Source organism: Phyllobates terribilis, unplaced genomic scaffold, assembly GCF_046119375.1.
Source record: "Phyllobates terribilis strain yellow unplaced genomic scaffold, ASM4611937v1 Scaffold_4__5_contigs__length_816908805, whole genome shotgun sequence".
Taxonomy (NCBI): domain Eukaryota; kingdom Metazoa; phylum Chordata; class Amphibia; order Anura; family Dendrobatidae; genus Phyllobates; species Phyllobates terribilis.
In genome coordinates, this window is record NW_027362764.1 from 373,938,542 (window position 1) to 373,945,177 (window position 6,636).

Consider the following 6,636-nt stretch of genomic DNA (forward strand, 5'->3'; position numbering starts at 1 on the left):
CTTCCCTGACCCTATGCTCGGTTTGCCTTCCTAGTGGACTTGGTGAGGGTCGTGGCAGATCCTGCCCACGACCTCCGGTTCCTGGCTAAGGTGTGTTTTGCCTCTGCCAGCTTGGGATCCGGTACCCCTGCGTGCCAACCCTTCACCCTTCTGGTCTGATTCTGGGCTCTTGGGGTTCCTTCTTCTTCCCCTCTGGGTCCTTCTCTTCTCCTCTCTCTCTTCTCTCTGCAGGCTCTCCTGGACTTCTCTACAAAAGACCAACTCTCTACAAAAGACTGACCCTGACCTAAGATGGTGCCCACCTTATATACTCCCTCTATGTGTGAGCTCAGGTGACCAGCACCCAATGAGCTCCTAGCCTTACCCAGACTGCTCCCCCTATCTGCCCCTACACTACTGGGATGTTCCACCCCCCTCCCACTCCAGCTAGGGACAGACACAGTCGTACCTGCACATATACTGGTGGGAGTACCGTCGATCTGTCCCCCGGAAATGGGATGTATGTAGTGCATGCAGCCTACTGAGCTCAGTTCCACACTCCATCCTTACCCGGGAGTGGAATATCACACCTCTGGCTTGAGGTGCAATACCCCTGTAGCAGCCGAATCCTCAGGGTGCTACATTCCCCCCTGGTAAATCACAGCACGTCCTCGGGCTGTAAGAGAATAAAACATCCAAAAACATACAATTTTTTTCATAAAACATAAACATATAAAACATCATATATATATCAACACTTTTAGCAGCATAAAACTTTTTCATAAACTTTCTTGTTCCTCCGGCCACGGTGCAACTTGTGACCGGGTAAAGTGCAACAGTCTCTTCTTGAAAAACGGTTTCCTATAAAACCAGTAGGGGGCGCCTTAGAAAGCGCAACTATATACAAGGGGAAAGTGGCCGCTCTCAGTCCTCGGCCAGTGGGGATAAGGGATGGCTGCTCACAGTCCTCAGCCTGTGGGAATAAGGGACATACGGGTAACAGTTCACACTTGTCCCAACGGGGAACATCTTTAAATCAGCAACAGTTCACTGTACCCTGACGGGTAACTATGTACAGTCTCTTTACCGTACTTTAATGACGGCGTCCTCCTGCTCCTTCTTTGTACTCTTCAGACCCGTCCGGGTCCTCTTGCTCCTCTTCACACCGCAGCTCCTCCTCCGTCAGCCGGTGTACATGGAGGGCGTAGGGTCCTTTGGCACACTTGTGCCGGGTGAATGTGACCTCATCCCCTACATATAGGTCACGACCTCTGTGTCCCTCCGGTAGGTGGGACTCGACGTCTCTACGGGTGACAAAGACGTCGCCGGGGGTGTGGTGATCCCTGATGAAGCCCCACCCGTGCTGCAATTGAAATTTAATCACAGTCCCGGTGGCACGGGGACCATGAGCTGCACGGGGGTTTCTCCTGGTCCGGCTCTTCTGCCCTGCGCTCTGTTCCTGCAGCCGCTGCTCACGGACCCGCCTCTCTCTCCGTTCTTGCTCGAAGACTGCCAACTGCTGGCGGCAGCACTCCACACGCTCCGCTGCGGCTGCCCGAGTTTCTTGGGTGAACCCCATGAGGTCTCCTCCGGTGGGGTCCCACTCGAACTGCGCCTCTTCCAGCGGGAGCGGGGTCCTCTTAACGGGCTTCGGAGCCGGAATTAGGGGCTCGCACAGGGGCCTTGCTTTTTGGAGTTCCAGTTGGTAGTACTCCGGTGGCCATATAAAGGGCTGCCCATCCGGGCACGTATGCTGGGCAAATAAGTCTTCACCCAGGTGCGGCACTCGAGATGTTGAGGGCGCAGTGGTGGTAGCGGCGCCCGGGTTGACCAGGCCTTGCGACCAGGCTTGGGGCACCCTAAAGGTAAAGGGCACCGTAAGGACGGCGGCGCCCGGGGTTACTCGGCCCTGCGACCAGGCCGGTGGCTCCGCGGAGGTAGGGGGCGCTGTTGGAATGGCGGCGTCCGGGGGCACTAGACATTGCGACCAGGCCGATGGTATTTCCTGTTTGGCCGCGCTCAGGGTTGAGGCGCGTGACGTCACAGAGGTCGCGGCCGCGGCTTCTACTTGAGGCCTAGTCTGGAGCGGTGACGGTGCAGCGACGGGCACGGCAGGGGGAATTTCGGGCTCTGCGACGGGGAGCTGGGGCAGGTACGCGGTTTCTCGGCTCGGGGTAGTGACGTCCCCTTTACCTGCCTCCGTCTGTTCAGCTCCCTTCTCGGCGCCGTCTCCGGCCTTCACTCCTCCTGCACCATCCTCAGAGGCGGTCTGTCTCCTCGTCTCGGGTGGCGTGCTTCGCTGGCGGGTTCCTGCCTGCAGGGCCATCTCTCGGCTCCACTCCGTCAGAGTCTCTCGCTGCACCTGGGCCATCCTCCGTGCGAGGCCCTCCAGCGCGGTCTGTGCACGCTCCCGGTCTTGGGGAAGCTGTGCTAGGATCTCCACTAGGCCTAGTGGGGTTGTTGCTTGCAGCAGGCTCCTGACCACTGGGTCGGTGCTGCCTGTCTCTCCTTCCATCTCCGGGTGTGCTTTCTCCATACTCCTCTCCAGACTTCTTGTCTCCGGGTGCGCTCTCTCCAGACTCCTCCAGGCTGCACCCATCTTCGCTCTTTTGTTCTGTCTCCGCCCCCATTGAGGGTGGTCCCGGGGCAACTTGGTGATTGTCAGTTCCAGGGGCAGTTCTCTCACGCTGATGGACACTTCTAGCATCACAGTCTCTGTTGGTGGGCGCGGTTTCCGCTTTTGGCGCCATTCTTCGACCTGGCCCACGATGGGAGGTGGCCTCTTGCCACCCTCTGGCACGCCCATAATGGCGTCCGCTCTTCCAAGGCGGGAAATCTTTGGAAATGGCGGGAAACGTCTCCCAGTGGCGGGAAACTCCGTGGATGGCGGGAAAAAGCTGCAGATGGCGGGCAACCGGCGGGAATCGACTTGTGATGGGGTCCGATGGCGGGGACCCTCCGGAACCGGCGGGAGACTTCTTTTTGAGGTAACTGTGAACTTTTCTTCAGGCACGCAGTACCCGGTTGTTGCGGGCACGAAATCCTGCCGACTACGCCAAAGTTGACGCGCCCCCTGGGCCAGTGCTGTTTGGGGATACCCGGAGCCGGATCAGATGGGGGTTGTAGTCTCCGAGTGGCGGCGACCCGGTCCGTGCCCAGGGTGTCAAACTCAGTGTGTGGCAGTCTTTACAGATGTTATTAGTTGTTCTTAGTGTCGACTACGCCACCCGTTGAATTGCGGTCAAAAGGCCGCCGCTGCAGCAGGGTCCGCTGAGGCTGGTGGTATGTGTGCAGCTGTGGTAGTATAACCCCCAACGGGAGGGGTATAGCCTCAGGGGGTCAGGTGTAGAGGATGGTGGTTGTAGAGGTGCAGTGTGGATGGTAAGAAGACTCAGAGTCGGGCTGTGCAGTTCAGGGTTTTTACTTACTGCAGTTCTTTTGGTCACTCTGGCCTTGAGTGACCGCCCGAGCCGTGCTGCGTCCACCAGGTCCTGGACTCGGCCAACCCCCAAGCAATTCTGGAGCGTGGTCCTGAGCTCTCTTTCTGACTCTCCTTTCTACTGGCCGTTCCCACCAGGGGTCCACTTATGTCCGGCTCCCTCGGGTCTCCTGTTGGTTGAACCTTCTTTGGCTTCCCTGACCCTATGCTCGGTGTGCCTTCCTAGTGGACTTGGTGAGGGTCGTGGCAGATCCTGCCCGCGACCTCCGGTTCCTGGCTAAGGTGTGTTTTGCCTCTGCCAGCTTGGGATCTGGTACCCCTGCGTGCCAACCCTTCACCCTTCTGGTCTGATTCTGGGCTCTTGGGGTTCCTTCTTCTTCCCCTCTGGGTCCCTCTCTTCTCCTCTCTCTCTTCTCTCTGCAGGCTCTCCTGGACTTCTCTACAAAAGACCAACTCTCTACAAAAGACTGACCCTGACCTAAGATGGTGCCCACCTTATATACTCCCTCTATGTGTGAGCTCAGGTGACCAGCACCCAATGAGCTCCTAGCCTTACCCAGACTGCTCCCCCTATCTGCCCCTACACTACTGGGATGTTCCACCCCCCTCCCACTCCAGCCAGGGACAGACACAGTCGTACCTGCACATATACTGGTGGGAGTACCGTCGATCTGTCCCCCGGAAATGGGATGTATGTAGTGCATGCAGCCTACTGAGCTCAGTTCCACACTCCATCCTTACCTGGGAGTGGAATATCACACCTCTGGCTTGAGGTGTAATACCCCTGTAGCAGCCGAATCCTCAGGGTGCTACATAACAAAGTTGATGTGTAACCTCCTCCCAATAAACAAATTTTACATTTTGTGTTTTAATTAATTCCTTGCACCACATTTATAATTTGACATATTTGTGGCTGAGTGTGTCTTGTTTTCTCAAAGCTTTATTTTTTATAGTTACAATTTTGAGCCACATTTTAGTCAATTTATCTTTTTTTTTTTTTAATGCTGAGCACTGCTTGATGCCTCAACTATTAGTTTCTAATATGTGAATGTTCCTTTTAACTTTTTTATAAAATGGCTTAGTTTCACAAAATAGTCAAGAGAAAGGAAACTACATCTATGTATTTTTCTTTTGTTTTTTTAGATCACAAGAAACACAGCTTGGCACAAAAGAATGGCATCTAAAAAAATGAATCAAGAGATTACAAAAGACAACAAAGTTTTACACTGTTATGTTGTTCAGTTTCCAAAACTGTCAGAGCATAGAAACCACCCTATAGCTGGAGAGGTAATGGATTGTGTTTCAAAACATGTTGACAATTGGAGGTTAGATCACCGATTCAACCCACCTTTATCAAAAAATGTCCATATTGTCTTTAAAAACTTTTTATATCATAATATGGATTATTATTCATAACTATCTAATGGGTGGTTCCCTTTCACCAATTTGCTCGCCATTTACTATAGTACCTGTGTTAAACAATATCTACAGTGCTAGAGTGGATGAGCTGTGTGATTGGCTGCCGTGTTCTTCATGTAATTCTACATCTGTCATTCTTTCTACATTGCACATAATTATCCTTTTAGATTTATTTGGCTTCCAAATAAAGTATATTAAATGGACATACTTATAATGTGCCAACACAAGTGGCCCTCATAAGTCTACCTCTTGCTAAAAAATTCATATCACTTAATGGATCACTTTATTGTGCTTTAATAAAGCAAACTGGACATTTTAAGTCGCTTCACGTGCCTACCTCAACCGCCACAGTGTGACTGTGTATAATATACATGTATATATGTGTCTCTATCTCTATCCTGACTGCGCATGCATGACGCTCAGTCTGGCTCCAGACAGAAGCAGGCATGGACCCTTTACAGGTAAGAGGAGTGTATGGCACTGGAGATCGCGGTATGCGTAGACACAACGCATACCGCGATCTCTGGCGCCATACTTACATACTTACCTGACCGGGAGGAGCGTTGCCACGGTGCCTCTCTTCTGGCCGGAGACCGGGGGCAGGAGTGAGGTGTTGGATTGGTGCATGCGCATAGCGCTATCCAGCACCATTTTACTGAAGACACATTTGCAGTGTTCAGCAAAATGGCGCCGGACAGCGCTGTGCTCCGGTGCCGCACTCCTCCCCCGGCCTGCGGCAGAACAGGACACTGCAGCGCTGGAGCACAGGGAAGAAAGGTGAATATAAGTGTTTTTTTTTTTTTTTTGTGTACAGCGTGAAAGGTATGAGGGGGCCACACATACCAGGATTGGGGTGTGAGGGGGGCCACGCATACCGGGATTGGGGGATGAGGGGTGCCACGCATACCGGGATAGGATGGTGGAGACAGGAGGGGGGTAGCACATACCAGCATGGGAGACCATATACCAATAAAAATGCTCGCCACCCGGGCGTAGAAGGGTTCAATTGTTAGTACTGTATATATTATATTATTGTGGCGGTTGAGGTAGGCACGTGAAGCGACTTAAAATGTCCAGTTTGCTTTATTAAAGCACCATAAAGTGATCCCCAAACAATAAAAAATAAAAAGGGTTTCTTTGCAGTAAGACAGGATACACAGTCCTAACAATGGCATTTCAAGGTTAAAGCAGCACACAAAAAAACATGGAGCATGACACCGCGGAATTCTTACCTCTACAAATACAGATAATGAATTTCACTTGGAGTTTGTCCACCATATCACACCCCAGGCTGTGGATTTGTGAGTAGTCAGACCCAACCATCTCTGACTGCTCAGTAACCTATCTGACACTTTCTAGCTAGCTTAAATCAGATGATAACCATCTGATCCATGTCTTCCATCTGTATGTAAGTTAATATGAGATTTTGTTGTGTTTACTTTAATTCTGGATTCGATATAAAGTTTGTTTTTTATATGACTGATAAAAAAAAATGTTGTAATTATTTTTTAGGTAGCTAATATCCGTGAAAAAATCGACCCAAGAGTTGTGGACAAAATTTTGGAGCTTTACCAGAGTGGTATTCGTAAAAAAAGAGATATCAAAAAACTTGTGGAGCATTTTGTCGTTCAAGAGCTCTTCACAGGGCTTGATCTTCCACAATCCTCAAGACGAAGATATTATCCCACGTTGAAGGACATCACAAATATAATGGGTCGAACTTCTAAAGGGACCACTACCTCTGTGTTTGACCAAAGCAAGGTATTGGATTTGGTTTCTAAGTGGCAGCAAGAAGATAA